This window comes from Myotis brandtii, unplaced genomic scaffold (genome assembly GCF_000412655.1).
Source record: "Myotis brandtii unplaced genomic scaffold, ASM41265v1 scaffold536, whole genome shotgun sequence".
NCBI classification, from domain to species: domain Eukaryota; kingdom Metazoa; phylum Chordata; class Mammalia; order Chiroptera; family Vespertilionidae; genus Myotis; species Myotis brandtii.
The window spans coordinates 562,867-582,196 of record NW_005369967.1 but is presented as its reverse complement, the minus strand read 5'-3'; the positions used below and the strand labels follow the sequence as shown (position 1 = coordinate 582,196).

Here is a 19,330-nt window from a genome sequence, read left to right as displayed (position 1 = left end):
GCAGTAGCAACACATGTTGCATTCTGGAGTTGATTTGTTCTGCACGGGGCTTCAGCTCTGACCTTGGGAGGTGAGGGCTGACATAAATGCCTTTCTTGTCTTCCTGAGACAAAAACAAAAACAAAATTAATATACACAATAAATGGAATGTGAAGGCTCCCATCTTGTAAATAAACTTGGAAAAATATTATGGAATATCTCATATAGAACATCAGCCTACAGCCTCAGTTGAAATTCAGTAGATTTTATTTCATGTGCAGCCTATTATTTAAAGGGATAGAAAGAGTCAAATAGTAGCACTCAGCCTTCAGGAAGATGCAGAGATACTAAATAGGAATAGGCAGCTTGTGTCTGTTGGCAGTGAATCCTCCAGCGACACTGGCCCATTAATCTTTTCGTGTTTTTTTCTCTTTCCAGCAGTCAGAGCCTTCAATGCACCTGCAAGAAAGCATGATCACTTATTCCATTAACACATTCAAATGTAGGGCTCTGAGCACTTTTAAGGATGACCACTTCCATCTCCCTCCTTTCACAGGCCTTGGGGCCTGGAGAGGGGAAGGGACTTGACCGCACGGCTTGTCTGCAGACAAGCCAGACCTGCCAGGTCGTGGCTGCAAAGTGGCAGTTGCATTCGCAGAACTCACACTTTTCATTTTATAAATGGGTCAAATGAAGCCAACCACGGGGAGACTGTGTGGATAAATTACCACGGGCTGTTGTGTGGATTGTACTGGGGAGAAAATCATCAGGCTACTCCTTGAGAGGACCAGAGTGTCTATGGGGTCGCGTTTGTATGTACTACCCACGAGGCTCTCCCAGAAGGTGCAGTCCTCTAAACACCCACAGACAGAACAAATACACAGTGCATTTTAATTATCGAAAGAAAACAATAAGGAATGGCGTTAAGCTAGGAGGGCTGTCCTAACACCATAAATAAAGTCAATGCATTGTTTGGAACATGCATTAATTAGTGTTGAAATAATAAAAAGGACCATCAATTATAAAACATTACCACAGATTACTTGCGGCGCCAACAGCTTCTTTTGCTGTTATTAATAATTCTAGCTACTGATTTTCTGTAATTGGGAACCACAGTTCTCCTTTGGATGAACAGCTGAGCAGGCTTACAATGCAAGGTCAAGTTCCTGTTCACACCGATAAAAGTCGCCTGTTCCTGGCCCCTCCTGCTGACCCTTCAAAGCTAGCTTGCTTCTCAGCCTGCAGTCAGTGCTGTCAGAGCAACCTAAGAGGAACGATCACTTAGTGTTTGCTCATTAAGGTTAGAACTACCTTTTATATTAAAATCAAACATCCAAGGAGATGCCTGAGGCGACATTTTCTGTTTCTGAGCATGGCTTGCTCCATGAAATCACTCCACCTTGTGTGACCAGCTCGGACACGGTGGGGGGCAGATCTTGCTGGCTAGCAGATGACAGGGAGAAGTGTGATTTATTAGGAGGCCTGGGCCTGTAGCTTAGAAGATCAGAGTTCAGGCCCCTACTCTTCAATAATCTCACTGTGGGACTCGGGACAAGTTATTTAGCCAATTTGAGATTTCTGGACTGCTCCTTGCCATTATTTCACAAGGAAACGGGTGAGGAGTACAGATGGCGTTTAAACCCCAAGTAAGACATAAGATAAAAGAAACCTTTGCTCTCCTTCTCCCATTTAAAATAAGGTGCCCATTTATTCTCAGGCTGATTACGATTGGATCAGCCATCTGTCCTGTGTGAACAAGGTCCGAGGAACAAAGGCACAGGCCCCGGTGTTCCTCACCCTCCTGATCCCCTCTGACGTTCACATACAAGGTCAGGGCCTGTCCCATGAGCAGAGCTGTGCTTCCTGAGAGCCCCCGGTGTGCAAGCACCATCCTCACATGTTACATGGACTTTCTCATTCAGTCACCTCAGCAGCCCATGATGAGGCACCCACTTTTGTCCCCTTTTGACAAATAAAGAAATGGAGACACCTAAAGGTTAAGGCTACAGAGCTAGCAAACGACAGAGCCAGGATATCAGCCCAGGAGGGTTCTTCACCGCCCTGCTAAACCGGCAAATGCACTTACCTTTCTTGGAGTGGGCTTCTGCCCTGCACCCTGCCTCCCTATCCATTTGGTAATCTGGGTCTAATTTAGAAGGCAAATGTCTCATGTCAAAGGTTCCACTTCCTCCAGAAAACTCTCCAGAGCACTCTCATAGCACCCTGGGCCCAGGCCCACCTGGCTCTCAGCCCAGTGACCCCACATGGCTGGAGCCTCTAGAGGCAGGGACAGCTCATTATTGGGTTCCCAGATCCTTCCCGGGGTCTGCCACTAGTAGGTAAAACTTTGCACCACACACACAATCTTCTGTCTCTCACATACCATCCAACATACATACACAAGGACGGGTGACCTTCTACTGCCAGAAGTTCTAGAACGTCTCTCCAGAACTCCAGATTTATAATCTCTTCCCTCTGACCAATGGCCCTTTCTACTTCCCCTCCCCCCAAAGATGGCTGCAGGGCTGGAGGTGAGAGAGAATGGCTGCCACTCTAATTCTGGGTTTGCTTCAAACATAGTGTGGGGTTTCTGGTGCCTGTCAGCCCACCCCGTCATCTTCCTCTCCCAGGGCACTTAATATTTTCCCAGACCCTTCCTCCCAGGGACTGGGTTGAGTGGCAATGGATTGAGTCCATGAGAGCAAAAGAATGCTTCTCTCTACTCAGTTACACCCTTACCCACTCGCTGTGAGTCGCCCACATCCTGCCAACCACACCACCCTATCTGAAAAAGTGACTGCAATAAAACAGGGAGTAAGAAGCAGAAAGCCCATAAGTGCCCTGGGATCTTGCTTTTGCTCACTAAACATCCAGTAAACCTCAGCATCTTATCCTGTGATTTGGGCTTTATTGGCTCATCTACTGTGGGATTGTCTAAAATTTCCTGGGCAAAATGTCTTTCCTTTCTTTATTTGTAAAGTAGGTAAATTCTTTGTGCTTTCTTGTAAATTCTTTGCCTCTTTCCTCACAGTTTTATGCACAGTTGAACACACCCACCTTTTAATTTGTTTTTAATTATTATATTTTATTTTAATCCTCACCCACAGGTATGTTTTTAATGTTGTGTGTGTGTGTGTGTGTGTGTGTGAAAGAGGGAGAGAGAGAAAGAGAGAGAGAGAGAGAGAGAGAGAGAGAGAGACATCAATCGATTAGCTCCAACCAGGGGTCAAACCCAAAACCTAGGTACATGCCATGATGGGGAATAGAACCCAAAATCCTTTTCGTGTGTGGTATGAAGCCCCATCAGCCAGGGAAACACGCCCTCCTTTTTAGAGCTCTCTCATTCCTTGCTTCCAGGACACTACCTTCCCTGGATGTCTCCTTCTCTTTGCTGCTCTTTTTTGAGGACTTGTGTTCATGTGTCCTTGAGTACTGATGTTTGCAGAGTTCTATCTGCCACATTCTTGTTCTATACTCTCTCCCTGAGGATCTCTATCCAGACCCACCTAAGTGTTCATTTATGGTCCATCTGAGACCTCTCCCAAGTTCTAGACCAGGGGTGGGCAAACTTTTTGACTCGAGGGCCACAATGGGTTCTTAAACTGGACCGGAGGGCCGGAACAAAAGCATGGATGGAGTGTTTGTGTGAACTAATATAAATTCAAAGTAAACATCATTACATAAAAGGGTACGGTCTTTTTTTTTTTTTTTAGTTTTTTTCATTTCAAACGCGGGCTGTAGTTTGCCCACGGCTGTTCTAGACCCATGTCTACTGAACCTGTCCCCTTGGACACCTCACAGGTGTTCAAGTTCAATGTAACTAAACATACCATCTTCTCCTGTGTGCCACATCTCAATAAACAATTAAATGCCCAAGGAAGAACCCCAGGAGACATTCTTAACTAACTTCTCTCTACAAGGCTACTATGTCATGGTAATTATATTTTCTAAGTATCTTTTGAATCTCTCTTTTTCTCCATCTCCACCTTCATTATCATAAGCTTTCAACAGACAGCTACAATAATCTCCTAATTCATCACTCTACCGTATTTCTAGTGTATGTCTTTGTTCAGTTAGCAATGGTCACAGTACTGCTGCATACAGAAGACTCTCAACATCTAATTTTTAAAAAATTGTTTTCTCTTATGGGTTTGTGGTCCATTTGGGCTGATGTGCTTCAGGCTGCAACAGCAGGGGCAGCGCTGCTCCATTTTTCTCCCATCCTCCTCCTGGGCCCAGTGGGCCGGCCAGGGCATGTTTTCCTCATAGCAAAGGCAGAGGTTCAAGAGGGCAAGTGGAAACACCCAAGGCATCTTAAATCCCAGGCTTAGAAATATAACACGGTCCCTTCTACCCACATGCATTGACCAAAACAAGTCATATGTCCTGGCCCAAGGTTAAAGAGTAGAGAAACACACTTGGCTTACTGTGAGGCCATGGTAAGGGGGCGGGGATGCAGGGAGCAGTGAGCAATGGGGCCGATAATTCAGTCTACCATTGGCCCTCTCTAATCCATTTTCTACCCTGCAGCTAGATTTCTACCATGAAAATCTGAGTATGCTACTCCCATTGTTTTTAAAATATAGTTTAATCCATGATGCAACCCCAGATTACCTATCTTCTCATACCACCAATCACTCTGCACCTGCCATATTGAATAATATTTATTTTCTAAATTTGCCTGTGTTCTCTTACCTTCAAGTCTTTGCACAGCTAGTTCCTTTGCCTGGAGTACGTCCTCATTCTCACCCCGCCCCATGACCTAGTCCCCATTCCTTGCATCTTCTAGTTAACTCCACTTGTCCTTCAGGTCTCTGCTTGTGTTGCATCCTCCAAAAACTGCCCTTATCCCATGATAGGGCTGTCCTTAGGCTCATTTCCTGTACCGTGTTCTTGTGCTCATAGAAATACTTAGGCGCCAGTATTGTAATTACCTGAGGAGTGGGACTATTTTCAGTCTTAGTGCTTAGCCACTGTGCCTGGGTTATTGTAAGTCTTCCATAAATACCTTTTAATGGGTGATTACCACATGGGAATCTGTCCATGAATATAAAGTTTAATGCCTCTGTTATTGGTGTTTTTTTTGGTTTTATATAACCAAAACAACGAATAAATATATAGCAACACTTATAAGTGTTATGAAGGAGGAGACGAGGATGCTAAAAGAGAATTAAAAAAGCAAACTAAATCATATCAGAGGGCCAAGGAAGGTATTCTTTAGGGAACTGTATATAAACTGATACTTAAAAGATAAGTAGGAATTTTATCAAGAAAGAGCTGGGGGGTGGAGAGAGATCTGGCCAATGGAACATCATGTGCGAAGGTCCTAAGGAAAGAAAGGAGGGGCAAATTGTTGTGGCAGTTGTGTAAGAAATAAAGGGCACAAGAAGAGCTGGTGCCTTTTAAAAACTCCTGGTGGTTTCAGGCTATGGTTCCGGTTTTCCTTTGTTGAGCTTCCTGCGGCATTAACTGTGGGTGCTCATTTACTGAAGAAAACCCAGCATAGAACAAGGCTCCGGCTCTCAAGCCCCCTGGTCCCAGCAGCCTGCTGATTGTCCTATCTCTAGATGGTAAAGAATGATGCAGGGGTCAAGGGAGTCAGCGCCACTCCTGTCATTTCTGACAACCTTTCAGGCCCAGCTCCTTTGCTGTAACTTCTAGAGATTCTCAAAATTAGAATCATCACCTAGATAGGGAGCCTGCAATGCAAATCAAATGTGAGGCCGTGGCGGGCTAATGAAGGCCAGCGACCTGGTGATCTAATGAAGATGAACAGCTCTGTTACAGGCAGAGGATGCTGCTGCTTCATGTGCAGCTTGGGGCAGGAAAAGAGGTAAGTTCAGGATTTTTACTGTGCTTTACAAAGGCAGGTAAAATTGAAATATATCTCTCCACCTGGTCCCAGCAGCCTGCTGATTGTCCTATCTCTAGAGGGTAAAGAATGATGCAGGGGTCAAGGGAGTCAGTGCCACTCCTGTCATTTCTGTCCACCTTTCAGGCCCAGCTCCTTTGCCGTAACTTCTAGAGATTCTCAAAATTAGAATCATTACCTAGATAGGGAGCCTGCAATGCAAATCAAATGTGAGGCCGTGGCGGGCTAATGAAGGCCAGCGACCTGGTGATCTAATGAAGATGAACAGCTCTGTTACAGGCAGAGGATGCTGCTGCTTCATGTGCAGCTTGGGGCAGGAAAAGAGGTAAGTTCAGGATTTTTACTGTGCTTTACAAAGGCAGGTAAAATTGAAATATATCTCTCCAGTTCTCTCTCTATCTATTTATCTATCTATCTATCTATATCTGTGTGACAAAGGAGAAAAATAACATATAGATGCCTTGGACAGGCGAAGTACTCTTCTTATGTGGCCAGTTAATCAAGTTTTCACCATTGTCCTCCAAGCTGCAGGTGATGAGGTCAGTAAAAGTCAGACGATGAGTCTCTGCAGGCCCTGTGGAGGAATCCACTTTGGCTGAACAGACATTCAAACTGAGGTGAAGAATAACACGGACAGATCATGTAAAATAAAAACGTGTTGTGTCCTTTTATGTGTAATCTCTAAATCTTAAATGTTTGAAAAACCATAGGTAGTTTCTGATGTAAATGTGATTCCAAATTTTGTGACCATTTGGGGAAGTCTTTGTCAATGTGATTAGTAGACCATTATCCTCAGAATCTATTTTAATTGGTTTTCAATTTGGGAACTCAGTGAGGTCCAATGCTAGTCTACTCTGTGTAGTGTTTCCCCATTAATGCAGTGAGGCTAGGGGGGTTGGGTTTTCTGGAATTTCATTCACTCAAGGAATGCTAATGAGTGTGAAGATGAGTTGCCCTGTATAGCATGATAGAGATGGCAGTCAAGGTCAAGCTCTCAGTGAGCTGACAAAAGTTTGGGAATTTGGGGATCAATTGTCTCCATTAAACAATTTTAAGAAAATCTTGGGTGTATGGAACTGGGAAACGTTAACTTGAAAACCACGTGCTTGGGATAGGCCAATTAAGCTTGTATTTTCTAAGCTCATCTGGTTTTGATGGTAGCTTTTGTTCATTTTCATGAAAATTCAGCCCCTACTTTTATTGTCAATAAGTTAATAGATTTTTATTTTTATATCCTTTTATCCCAGCACATAATTCTTTATGTTCATAGATTAATATTAGGGGAAATCTCTTTGCCAAGTAATGATCCATATAGTCATAATAAAAAATAAAAATTTCAAAGGTTTTCAGAGCCAGAAAGATTTATTGCAGATACAAGTGGGTCTATAACTGTGTTGTCCAAATGTTCCACTAAATTTATTAGCCATTTTCAGCTCTTTCATGATTGAGAGTGAACCTCTTGGTAATTGAAGCCAGAGAATAATCTGTTGAGTGCTAGAGCTAGGAGTCATCTTAGATACTATACAATCCAATTCACGCACTTAGAAATGAGGAGACTGAGGCCAGGCTCATTGACAGCTTCTCCCCATTAAAAATCTTCTGGGTCATGGTCATGTCATTGACTCCATGAATTACAAACAGGATTCTTGACCCTTTCCACTAGTCTAAAGTTGCTTTTTTAAAAAGACTGAGGCTAAAAGAAGCTAATTTGCTTCAGATGATGCAGCCCTAGTAGAATTAAGACTGGAACTAATTTCCCTAACACTCAGTCTAGGACTAATTTCCATGTAACCAAAAAACATCTATAAAATTGGGATAATACCTGCTGTATTGTTATGAGAATTAAACATGGTGACCGGTGTGAAATTGTTATATTTACCTAGAATTCATTTTTCAGCAGGTTACTTGCCTAGTCAAAAAGGTGGGTATTCCAAATCACCTGAGGTTGGGTTTGAATTTGGACTTTAAGAAAGGACCATATTCGGGGACTGAAACCCACCCACTCCCTCCATCTCTCCTCTCAGGCCCTCCTTTAACATCTGTTTGATTCTTCATTGTCTACAGACAAATCTCTTCTGCTTTCCTGAGTCATAGATCACAGTCATCCAGTTTGCATGTGAGAAAGATTGAGTCTGTCTTAGTTTTCACTGTGCATTCTCAGGGAAAGGACTTTACTTGGTCTACACTTGGTCACAGTGAAGTGTAGACCAAGTAACTGGGTGTGTTGGGAGTGGATATGGAGTGGGGGCAGTAGTAGGGCTACCATAAGTTCGGGAAGTGCCAAGGAGTAGATAGTTGTCTTTAAAGAAGAAACCCCCAGGGGATGAGAAACACAGCACAAGCCCCCATTGGCTTGGAGTTCGACAGTTTCCTTTAATCCTTGGGAAGTAGGATGTTGTATTGTGTGGACTTTACATTATGCTTCTCCCTCCCATCTCTTTTATTTCCTGTTAATACTGGTACCAGAGTTCAGAGTGTATCACTTGCATCCATCCTGTAAGCAGTCCTGTGTGTGGTTATTAAAAACCTGTCTTAGTCAGCTCAGGCTGCTATAACAAAATACCACAAACTGGGTGGCTTACAAACAACAGACACTTCTTTCTCACAATCTGGAGGCTGAAAGTTTGAGATCAAGGGGCCAGCTCTGTTGGCTTCTGTGAGAGCCCTCCTCTGGGTTGCAGACTGCTGTCTCCTCCCTGTGTTCTCACAAAATGGAAAGGGGCAAGGAGCTCTAATCTGATTCTGGAGGACCCTACCTCCTAATACCATCACATTGGGGGGTTAAGACTGCAGTATATGAATTTTGAAGGAACACAAACATTCAGTCCATACAGAACCTCAGTCCAACGTGCAGGGTGGAGAGTGTGCCCACTGCAAAGATGTCAGCCTTTTCTTTTATCAACAGTGGCAAATGACAGGTCATCCACTCAACACATATTTAATTAAGTGCTTATTCACTGCATGGGGTGATGTACGAGATACAGTGTTGTACAAAATAGACATGGTCCCCATAATCTCCTCTCTTCTTTCTCTCCTGACCTCTTTGTGGTACTGAACAATCACATGTCTTAGAGGTAAGTCAGGAGCAGATGGTACTCTCCTCTGTGCATAGAGGGAACAATGGGGCTGGGAGAAGTGAAGACTCACCCTGTTTGCTGACTCCTGCCCTGGCGCCCCCTGGTGGGCGGGCGGGTGTACCACTGTTGTGGATTCTTTAGGAAACAGACTGAAGTGTTTTGGGGAATGGGAGGGGTCTATTCTCAGGGATGTCAGTGTCCAGTCTCCAAAATGAAGCTATCCTGCCCCAAATGCCAAGAGCTCCCCCAGGGAGAAAGGCTGCACTTAGACAGCATTGATCTATAGAATGCTGCTGTTGGATATGGGGGTCTTAATGACTATCCCCAAGAATCCTGCTGGGACCCCGCAAACACTTCATTCATTTACCAAATCACTAAACCGGAGCTAGTTTTATGGTCATATTTCTCCCCTGGCACTCAAAAAATGTTTATGGCCTTCAATAAAGGCTTCTCTCTATTGAGAATTGAGTTGAGTATATATTGTTTTAAACTTCAGCATCCTCCAGTAAGATTTATATTCTTGTTTTGCTTAAGATTCACATTTTAATGTGGTAATAAAAACAAGTGAGATTGTCTCATTGCAAAGGATCCTATTTAGTTAATTATCAGGCCTCAACGCCACAAATCACTGCGTTGTGTTTCTTGTACCCAGAGAAGGCTGCTATTTTCTTCCTCTCCTCATATGAGTCCCGTGAGCCTGAGTCATATTGATGAGCAGAGCTGGGCTAGAAGTTGTTAAGGAGGGAAGAGTAGAAAAGAGGTAACTGTGCAAACCTCCCCACCCCCAAAAGCCCACCATGTATGATGTTCAGGAAGCAGGATGGTGAATGGGCAGTGTCCAGATTCTGGGGTCTGTTCTCGAGTCCCAGCTCTGCCATCTACCAGGTCTGTGCGCCCAGGCACATTGTTTCACATCTCTAAATCTTCAGTCTCTCCATCCCCTCATATAGGTTATAATGATGCTCTATCAACCGTCTGGCTTTGTTTTAAAAAATTAAATTAAGTAATGGATTTAAAGAAGCTGGCACCAAACAAAGCAGGCAATGGATGTTGGATTGTTCCCTAGTTGAGGCTACAACCTGAAGAAGCATCCAGCATGACGAGCCTGACGCTTGCCGGGGGTCACCAGACATGTGTCCGGATGACTGGGAGCAGATAAGTATCAGGGGGTTAGGCACTCAGGCAAAAGCCTGAGTAGCAAGGAACAAATGAGGTCCAAATGGAGTCAAAAGAAACACAGAGAAGGGGTGATGGTCACAAGTGAAGAACAAGAGTGGGGCTTATTAACCCTCTGGGGGATTTCTGTACCGAGACCAGGAAGACCAGAGGCTGCAGGTCGAAGACAGTGGCTACTTCACTTCAGAAGAAAGTTGCGGTGGACAGGATTGAGGACTGCCAGGCAGAGGCAAAGCAAATAAGATCCTCTGCAGGTCCCTGCAGGGGAAATCATGGTCTGCCCTTAAATAGACTTTGGTTTCCCAGCTGTCTCCACCTCCCAATCAAATGGGTAATGCTGAGGGCAGTCCTGACAATCTAAGATGGCAACTGTGATGGAGCAATGATTCAAACACCAGTTCAGGGGGAGCCCTGACAATGACTTGGGTAGCCTGGGAGATTTCAAATGGATTTTACCTCTGGTGTCAACTGTGAACAATCATTAGTGGCTGCCTGGAATATTGTCTTGAGAAGTAATTTGAAGGCCACATTTGGGAAGAATGTTATGATGGATCATTTATGTCTGCTGAGGGCCTAGAAATGAAGAGTGGAGGTATATTTGCGACCTTTTAGCTGGAAATAGGATAGCCAGTTCCTCCCAGCTGACATACAGCTGAAGCATGCCCACAAGGCATTGGGGAAGGAATTTATTCACTTCTGCACTCATGTGTTCGGCACTCCCAGCACAGCCTCCATGAGCAGCACTGCCACCTGGGAGAAAGTGAGGGTGTGCTGTAGGAAGAAGTTCCAGGGATTCTTGAAGCGATTTTGCAGACCTAACAATGCTTTAGGCACTTCATTTAGATTCAACATCAGCAAACCACCCTGGGAAGTAGAAATGACTATTATCATCCCAATTTGCAGGCTGGAACATGGAAGTTCATCTCAGTTTTAAAAACAATGGGTTTAATAATTCTTACTGTAATAATTGTCATGTCCTCTAATGCCCAGTCTTTTCTTCTTTCACTGAAAGCTGGGAAAAGGACAAGATCATGTACATACAAAGCCATTTGCCCTCTGGTTATTTAAGAGCAACCTTCCTGATACACTGGCCAGCCCTCAGCCAAGCTCTGAGCATTACTTAAATTCAGGGAATGCGTGTTCAGTGAGCTGGCCCATATTTTATCTTCCTACAAAATAGCTATTTAAATATCCCTTGAGTATGCACTTTCTGAATCATTAAGGCCTCGGGGTGCATCAATTACACTAATTTGGGAAAGTGATCAAATTCATGCAGAGCTGTTATTTTTAAAGAAAAGACATTTCAGAGTATTGATGGGGAATTGGTGTACGGAGCATATAGATTTCCAGTTATCTCCTGTCATGGCAAGAGTCCATCAGTTTCCTTTAAGAGCCGGAGAAGACATTATGCCTGTTATTAACAAAGATCAATTTCAGTACAGGAGGACATCCACCACAAGGGAATTGAGCTGAGCTGGGAATATATGACATAATGTTTGAAGAGGTAAGTCATTGGGGGACTCCAGATTCTTGTATAAACAATGATTCAATGGAATTTTTATCCCTGCCTTTTGCTAAAGGTGATATTTCTTTGCCGTAAAGTATAATGTATCTGTTTTGGGCATTGTTAGCGAACCATGCAGTTAGTAATTGGGCTTCTTAGAGATTTCAGAATTCTTTGGTCTTAACCTGAAAGGAGGGCCTTATCTTTACTGCCAACTCATTTCTACCCTTCAAACCGAAGTGACAGTCTTTTATAAGAATTTGGCTTTGGGTGTTATCTTTCAAGACAACGGTATTCCAAACTTCAATACAGTGACTAGAGTTACAAGGACACCATGAGAATAATATGGAAATAGAGTAAAGATAAGCTCTCTGCTGAGATGTGAGATGCAATAAATAAAAAATAATAAAAAACCCGATAAGGTGAATAAGAACAATACTGGGGCAGGATTTCTATCAGTGTCTCTGGGGAAAATCAAGCTAACCCAGACTTTTTCTCTGTGAACAAATTTCTCTGGGGTCCATAAAAGCTATTTAGCTATTTAAGTATATTCATATAAGTATTTAGAGCTGGAAGAGACCTCAGATAGTTTAACAGACGAGAAAGGCATTGTTGGATATAGAATGGAAGCTACTGCATAATAAAGTTGTTTTTTATATTGAGTTAGGCTGAGAGAGCTGTGGCCCAATTATTTTCCCTTTGTTTTCATCATCTGACTTCCCAGCAAGTACAGAATTTTAGCCTGCGGAAAATTTTCAGTCAGGTGTCCTGCTCCAGGCATAGAGTCGTGAAGATACTGACAGGTCAGGGGTAGGCTGGGTTGAGTGGCCCTTTCATGGTTGCCTCATCCTTACCTTGTTTTCACTCTGCTTGTTTCGGTGATTTACAGAATCCCTAAGCAGGGAGGAAGAAAGTAATGACTCACAGCAAAGAGCATCTGTTCATTCTACTTCTCTTGGTCATAAGATTTTGATGTCTTTTGGCTCTTCCCTGATGCAGGAAGATAATCAATAGCAAGTGATGTTGCAGGTGCAGTTCTTGAGAATGAGGTCCTCATTATGGGAAAAACTCTACACAAAGGGGCTCCAGAGACCCTACAGCCAATGAGGAGGCTTTGTCATGCATGAAAGTTCCTGAGCAAAGTCCAGTTGTTGAGTCTTTCCCCAAGTAGTAGCAAAGGCATGTGTAGTGACAAAGATTATGAAGTGGATAAAAGAAAACTTCCATAAAGTAGCTATAAGCCTCTACCCAACCTCTTAACTCAATCAGCAGCTCTAAAACTCCAGTTGTCCAATTGGATCACTGGGTCTCCTTTCTTAAAAGCTGAATAAGAGCTAAGGTGAGAAATAGACAGTGGGTAGTGGTCAGTCAGCAGATGTGTTCACCACCAAAGGAAAGAGCTGCTGGTCCATGGAAGATGGGCCGACCACTAAAGGCCGGAGCTATTACTGGTTAGTAGAAGAGCTATAGGCAGGGCTTCTCTGCAGATATATCTATCTAGCCAAATCCTCAAAAATAAAATAAAATAAAATTATTTAAATCAGTTGATGTTCTTTAATAAGCTAAAATGTTTACTATTTCAAGGAGCCCAGACAAATTATTCTGGAATAATAGTTATAAATTTTGTTTTCTCCATAAATATGTTTATCTGTTAGGTTTTCAGATTTATAATAGATAATCTCACCTATTGCCAAAAGAGGGTGTCAGAGAAAATAACAAAAAGGGGTTCATAGTAGCGTTTTCTACCCCTTCTTCCTCGGGTTTTCCTGAAGTCACTCTGAGTTCTTTGTTCAGAGTGATGCTGAGTGACAATTGCTCCATGGCTTCAGGTCTCATGGTCACAGGCCTAGAGGTAGTACTGGCTTCCCACTTGGCAGTTTCTGGGTGATGAACGCTCCTTGCTGTTGGTCTTAGACTTGACCACACCTTTGTAAGGCTCTTTACTAGCGTGTCCTCACTGAATGTTGTTTCCTGTGGAACTCTCATCGCTATCATCTGCAGCATGTTGGAAAACAGATAAAAGTGTAACAAGTAATTTCTGTTCTTGGATGTCATACCACCGACCTATAAAAAGACCTAACTCTGGGTGGTGCTTTGCGCTTGTTCAAAGTGATGTGACGTTTGTTAAATCTTTCTTTCCTGCTGTGTCTCTGAGGAGATGGGGAGTATGGGCATTATCAACCTGTCTTACTGGAAAGGAAGCAGTGTCACTGGGAGTCTAAGGATCTGTTCAAGGCCCATGACTGACTGGGGTTAGTGTAGGTCTCAGCTCTCCAGCACTCTCTTCTGGCCCAGAGTGTTCTGACCCAGCAGCCAAAGGCAAGCGGGCCCATGGCTTTGTTTTACCCTTTCCGGTTTCTAAAGACTGGAGAGAGAGATGTTCCCAACACAGGGTCACCCTCAGCACAGCTTCCAACTTCAAAATAACAGACTCCTCTCAAGACCATGTTGCAATCTCCTTCCCTTCTGTTTCCACACAGGAATCCCTGCTGCTTTACAAATCATCAACCTTTAACCTTAGGTTCTGTTTCAAAGATCTCTCAGAAATCCTGACTGGGGGTAGGCAGTCTGGGATAGGCAAAGGAAAAGAACTCTCATTTAATCATTGCAAGTAGGTTTCTGTCTTTCTCTGTCTTGCTCTCTGCCTGTTTTCCTCTTTCTGTGTGTCCCTTTCTCTTTCCTCCTTTCTTCATGCCTTCCTTTCGTAGGAGGTCTTGTGGGTCAGGCTGACCGTCCTTTGCATGTAGAGTCACCCGGAAACTACTGCCAGTAGGAAGCCATTGCCACCTCTGTGCCTGTGATCAGAGCCCAGTGAGAGCTGCAGGCATGGAGGCATGACTGCTCAGCCCCTGCCACAAATGTGATACTGAAATAGGGAGGGCACAGGGAAGAATTACCCAAGTCTCTCTCTCTCTCCTCCCTCCTTCTGATCTCTTATTGGCGCTTACCATTGTCCAAGGCCAACTGTAAACCAGAAGGCAAGACTGCTTGGGCGATGCAATCTGTAGGGGTAGCCTTGGGTCCCTAGCAGGGTAGGGAAGGGCAGAGAGTGGATGGAAACAATGGCAGGGGGTGGTGGGTGGAGAACAAATAGAAAATAGCCAACAGAGAGATTATCCCACCTATTGACAACAGTGAGACTAGTTAGTGGGATGAGTAAAAGATATTTTAGATCATTACTTCAACCCGCCCTCTTCCCTCCTAAATCATGTTGATTCACTTATTTATGAGTTTTAGAAGGAGCAAGATGCTGATGTCGCTCGCTGGGCATTTCTGTTTTCTCCACTCAATCTGTCCTTTTGCTTTGTACTCTGTTAGCTGGAACAATCTATGGACACTTTTCTCTTTTGTGAACTCATGTTGGGAGTTGCGTTGCATCTCTTCTTTCCTCCTGCCTTCTTCTCCTTTGCTGTATGCTAAAGAGGAAGGCCAATTTCTGTACATAGGCCCCCAAACAAGCCATGGCAGAGGTATACTCAAGAGGCAACCACAGTAGTGACACCCTTGCTTCCATACATCTGTCAATCACTGGAAATGGAGAGACACTCTTACCATAAAGCTAATGAGATGTCATCTTCAGCACCCCAATCCATTCACATAGGTCCTTTCCAAGTCCCTCACGAGGGCCCAGAAATCTCATCTTCATAGTATTGTATTCCTTTTCTTAAAGAGAGCCCTCAAAATTCTATAAACTTCAGGTCCTACAAAACCTGGACCTGTGCCTTCCTCTCTATCTTTGTCCCTGAAGACACTTTTCTACCCATGACCAGCCAGGCAGTGTTTGCAGAATCCAAAGCAGAGGTAATTAATATACAATAGCTCTACTGGCAGCGAGTCCTAAGACATATGGTCCAGTCAATGGGCCCAAACAAAGGAGCAATTGCAAGGTGTCACTGCCTCCTAATAAAGCTGTGGCAGCGAAACACAGTTGGTGACACGGATGACAAAGGCAGGCTGCCAAGGACCAGCCAGTCACAAGCACACTCTGGTGCTCTGTAGTTTAATAAACCTTATGTGTGACACCAGGGGGCAGTCACCTTCTCTGCTGGCTGACCAGCTTCCACACCTGCTTTTCTGGAAGGTGTAGTGAGGACAGCATGAGCAGGCCTGCCCTGCTGGCCTTTCCAAAACAGAACCTGGTTCAGGCCATGCAAAGCCAGCAGGGACTCTGCACCTGGGTGGATCTGTGGATGCCAGTGCTGCGACACGGTGCCCTGGGTTGGATCACAGAGATGGAGCCGTGGCTCATTAGTTTCAGCCCCGGCTAATATCACCAAGCCCTGAGTTAAGTCCCAGTCTTTTCATCACAAAGCGCCTGTGTGACTCATGCCATTGACCTCAAGAGCAACTGGGTTTAAGCTGCATATGCCCGAATGCTGATCCTTCCCTCATAGAAAAACCCAATAAAGACCCATTTACACTGAGAACCTACTACCTGACAGCTCTGGGAATTAAAGGAAAAACAATTCACATTTTCTTCGTATTACTTTAGCATTTCAGTACTTACCAGGCCTTTATTTAGAGACTGACTTACACACAGCCAGTGAAGAGGGAGGAGGGAGGTAGAGGGGAGAGGACTTGTAAAAGTCACTAAGAGCAAAGGCTCTGGAGGGTTTGATCCCAGCCACTTTACTGGCTCTAAGACCTCGGGCGAGAAACTTGACCTCTCTGAGTCTTAGTTTTCCAATTTTGTAGAATGGGAATAAAAAGAGTACCTGCTAGGGTGCCCATGGAGATAAATGAGTTAGCACATGTAATACCTGTAAGATCTGAGCTATTCCTAACACACAAGAAGAGCTCAGTAAATACAAACACTGTTTTATATGTACTTGTGTAACTTCCCAGGCCATGAGCACTGTCTTTGTCGGCTAAAGCTCTGTCTTTGTCAAGAAAGGACTAGGGCTCCAAGCTCACCAGCCATGGAACCTGTTCCCTTGACTTCTCCCCTTAGCATCTTCCATCCAGAAAATAAGGATGCTTATAATCTCCACCTCATCAAGTTTGTTCTAAGAAGCTAATGAAACAGGCCTTGTGCCTGAGCTTTTATTCTCTGCAAAGGACAATGAAATGGCTACACTATTTGGAAATCATAAAATTACTCAGACACTTGGGGCTTGCCTGCCTTGTCTGGTGCGTGAATCTCTGTCAACACCCCTCCTCCATCCTGAGATTAGTGTTTGCCTTCAAGGATGGTCAAGGCCCTGGAGAAAAGCCAATTCTATGTCCACAACCTGCCAGTACCCTGAAGGATTCCATTCTGGAGCAGATTCACTCCTCTGGGGTGGAGTGCTGAGTTCCAGCCCCAAGTTCTGGTTTCAGGAGACACTTGACAAACGCACTCCAGGCCCAGGAGCCACCTTGGCAGCTGGGTGGTGGGGAGCGCAGGGAGCTGCATCTGTGTCCACAGCCTTGAGGACCAGGGCAGGCCCACCCTGGCACACACTCTGCCTGCTCCTTTCCAGCTGGCAGGACCACTTAATGAACTGCTCTCAGAGCTACAATGAAAGGGGCTTTTGGATGGGCAGAGTTATGTGCACTTCATTTTAATTATGCTTCCCCATTTCTTTCTCACGTTGCCTGACAATACTATTAGGGTCACCCAAATACCAAAAGGTGAAGAGCAAATGGAACTGCTATAAATGGGGATGAGCATGAGGCTGGTTGGGAAACAAAGGACATTAGTCGCCTCTTTTGTGTGTCCACTGAGTAGGCCTTTCTGGCCTTGTCTTGTCTGGAGCCCAGGAGATGCCTCATAGCCGAGATTCACTGATGTCTGGAAAGGATCGAATATCTCACATCTGGTGCAGACAGTCCACTCAGGAAACACAAGGAATGACTTGTCAGGAGCTCCTTAATGTCATTTTAGTGATGCAATAAGAGAAAAGAGAAAAAAAATACACCCAGCCCATCCAGGTAGCTCTGAGCACAGGGAGACTAGCAGTAGACAGGAAGTGTGAGGGCAGGAGAAGCAAGGGGCACCTTCTCCATGGGAATTATAGTGCCTCTCAGGACCAGCATTGTGACTGAGAACTGTTCTCTAAGAATGAGGGGGAATCTCCCAAAGAGAAGATTTTTAGGGAAGTTCTGTTGGTGCTCAATTCTCCTGATATTTGCCTGAAAAATGTTTTTTCTCTTCCTCTATTCTCCAAAGATGTTCCCACAGGGTCTACTAACCCTGATTCCCAGGCTCTAGAGCTGGTATCCCTTTACCTTTCAGCCTTCATCATTGCTCTCGAGGAGGCTAGTGTCCCTTACTTGCTGTTCCTATGATCCACATTTCCTCTCTGGCCATTTTTAAGATCTTCTCTTTGCCTTTGGCATGAAGGCAGTTGTACTGCAATGTGTCAAAGTGCGGATTGCTTTTTATTATCCTGCTTGGGATTTGTTGTGATTCCAAATCTGGAAAATTCTCAGCCTTTATTCTTCAGATATTGCCTCTACCCAACTTCTGTATTATCTCTCTCGGGATCTCTGCTTAGATCTATGCTTGACCTTCCCGCTCCTCTACACCCTCCTGTTTCTTAGGCTTTTATCTATGGGAATCCCAGGAGAGTGGGGTATGTTCCTCCAGAGAGAAAGTTTGCATTTGCTTCTGCCATCTGCTAGGGGTGCTTTCATCAGTGGGCCGCCTTGAACTAATTTCCCATTAATTAGTCTCAGTGCTCTTTGGTATAAAGAGATAGTGTGAATTCAATCCCTGACTCTGCATGGGAACCAGCCTGTGGTTACATGTATTTGGAAGAGGTTTTTCATCTCCCAAGGGCCAAGGCAGAGACAGACAAGTGTCCTTGTTTGTGCCCTTGTGAAGCAGAGTCTTCTCCTCATCTATCCTCTCACTGAGGGTGTAGCATGTGGGGGTCCCTGCTTCTCCAACCCTCCACCTGCCCCAACAAGGCCAGGAAACCCAGGCGTGGGAAGTGATCATGGAAACCAAGAAACCCTTGGGGGCAGTTGCTGCCTTCACGGCCACTTTTTCCACATTCTCAGCCTTTCTCCACTGTCCCGAGGGTTCTGAATTTTGAAAGCTTTATATTCAGTGTTTGAAGATGTTGTTTGCTTATTTGTTTATTTTGGAGTAGAAAGGTTTTTAGGAGTTCCAGAAATGGAAGTCTACATCTCCATATTTATAAATCCCCTCTCTGAGGAATTTACCAGCTTCTCACTCTCACATTTTTTTTAAACTTAAAATTTTTTTTTTAAAAAATCCTCTCCTCACCCAAGGATTTTTAGAAAGAAAGAAAGGGGGAGAGAGAAAGAGAGAGGAGGGGAGAGAGAAAGAAAGAGGAAAACACCAACCAATAGATTGCCTCCCGTATGCACCCCAACCAGGGATCAAACCCACAACCTAGGTAATGTGCTTTCACTAGGAATTGAACCCACAACCTGTTTGGTGCAGGGGACAATGCTCTAACCAACTGAGCCACCCAGCCAGGGTGCTTCTCACTCTCTTTATCTTCATGTTCTCTGGAGGCCTACCCATGAGTACACGAAACAGCCTCACCCGCCTCCCTACTGCAGGAGGCATGAAAGGCAACCTCCTATTGTGTGGGATAAAATACCATGTTTGACCCTGTTAATATGTTTATCTCTTGCATTACTTAGCTTCAATTTTTTGTATATGCTTTATCATCCCCATGTTATATTAGTACTAGAGGCCCGGTGCCCAAAAATTTGTGCACCCGGGGGGGAGGGGGGGGGGGGGGCCCCCCGGCCGGGCCGTGC

General features: G+C 44.5%; 1 long non-coding RNA gene across 1 annotated transcript in view; it reads right to left on the bottom strand.

The window, feature by feature from the left end:
- Positions 1-224: 224 nt before the first annotated feature.
- Positions 225-19,330, bottom strand: part of LOC106728117 — a 28,521-nt gene continuing 9,415 nt past the window's right edge. Inside the window, exon 2 of the long non-coding RNA XR_001364376.1 lies at positions 225-438. This is a non-coding gene — a long non-coding RNA (uncharacterized LOC106728117). The remainder of the gene's footprint in view (positions 439-19,330) is intronic.